The sequence below is a fragment of the Miscanthus floridulus genome, chromosome 14, assembly GCF_019320115.1.
Source record: "Miscanthus floridulus cultivar M001 chromosome 14, ASM1932011v1, whole genome shotgun sequence".
Taxonomy (NCBI): Eukaryota; Viridiplantae; Streptophyta; class Magnoliopsida; order Poales; family Poaceae; genus Miscanthus; species Miscanthus floridulus.
The window spans coordinates 95,364,174-95,365,839 of record NC_089593.1 but is presented as its reverse complement, the minus strand read 5'-3'; the positions used below and the strand labels follow the sequence as shown (position 1 = coordinate 95,365,839).

The 1,666-nt window shown below is 56.8% G+C and overlaps 1 pseudogene; it reads left to right on the top strand.

Moving 5' to 3' along the window:
- Window positions 1-347: 347 nt before the first annotated feature.
- On the top strand, window positions 348-1,083 carry LOC136504052 (uncharacterized; annotated as a pseudogene).
- The last annotated feature ends 583 nt before the right edge of the window (window positions 1,084-1,666 follow it).

The window sequence follows — 1,666 nt, the reverse complement described above, 5'->3', positions numbered from 1 at the left end:
TTGATCCAAATGTCTTATTCAAACACCCTAATCCCCCGCCTGAATGGAAAGCGGAACTCGAGAAAAATCTCATGAGGTTCTTAGTGAACCAACAAAACAAGGACATACTCTTCCCCTATAACTTCACACTGCTACACAAACGATTATGCGCAGCATTACATTTTTGCACTCTGTGACGGTCACATATTTTTGCCCGCTGCGGTAGATGCCACGATTTACCGCGGCGGACATTTTTTATTTACCGTGGCGGGCACTTTAGCCCGCCACGGTAAATCGATTTATCGTGGCGGACGTCTTAAGATGCCCGCTACGGTAAATAGGGCATTTACCGTGATGGACGTCTTAAGATGCTCGCCACGGTAAATTGATTTACCGTGGCGGGCATCCTATAAGGCCCGTCACGTAAAATGCTGGCCCAATTTTGAGCCCAAATCAACCTATCTATTGGGCTTCATATAAAAGGGAGGTGTTAGGGTTTCACCCCACACGGACACGGACACGGCAGCCGCTGCTTTCAGGGTCAAGGTACTCCGCCTCCGCCGTCTCCATATGCAGGAAATCCTGCTCCTCACTGCCACCACCATCACCATCGCCAGGAGGAGGTCAGCATCCTATCTACTACTGCACCAGTTCTTGTAGTAGCTTCTGTTTGTAGCTTACTGTAGACTTCTATGCTAATATGCTGCAGGGTATCAGCAGCCGGGCTTTGCGGCGGATGCAGAGGGTTCCAGCGCTGGGCGTCACACCATCACTACTCTGAATCCTGCTGCCCCTCCCGTCGTCGCGGAGGTCTGCTGGGTCCCGGACCCCTACCTGATGGTGCAGCAGCTCAGGGAGTTCGAGTCCCTGAACGACGAGCTGATGGCGCTTAGGGTGCAGCTGCAGGAGTATGCGGAGGAGATCCACAAGTGCAGCAAGGACGACATCAACGCCGGGACCGGGATGAACATGAACTGGCTCCTCGCTCTCTCGGCCAACGTTCGAGCCGCGGCGGCGGCGGATCCAGTCGCGGCGGGGTCAGATCTAGTCATGTGGATCGAGCGGCGCGTGACCGGGCGGCGCGCACGGGGCCGTGACAGCTAGGCGCGACGGCGGCGACCTCGTCCAAGGGCGACCAAGGCGACGGATCGAGGCTCCTCTTCGTCCGCGGCGCGGGTCCGGCCTCTTCTTCGTCCACAGCCGTGGATCTGGTCGATCTGCGCTCCCTGGCCGTAGATCCGACGAGGTCGTCCTCCCTGGCCACGGATCCAGCGAGGATGACCTCTCCGGCGGCGGATACGGCGAGGAGGAGACCCCGGCGGCGGATCCAGCGACGTGCGGTGGCGCTGGTATTGGGCTGGGAACGGGCTCGTCGATGGGCTCGAGAATGGGCTCGCCGACGGGCTCCTAGGTTTTTTTTGTTTTTTTTAAACTATTAACCGCGGCGGGCATCTAAAGAGCCCGCCGCGGGAAATTGGTTAACCGCGGCGGGCAAAGCCGTCCGCCGCGGTTAAGCCACGATTTACCGTGGCCTCTAGGCCGCGGCGGACGGCTTTGCCCGCCGCGGGAAACTGAAAACGCCCGCCTCCAGTAAAGTTTGTGTAGTAGTGTCAAGTGAGTGTTAAATAATTAATGTCGATCATAAGGACATTTGTTCAATTATTTGCTTACTAGCTAAGCTATCTCC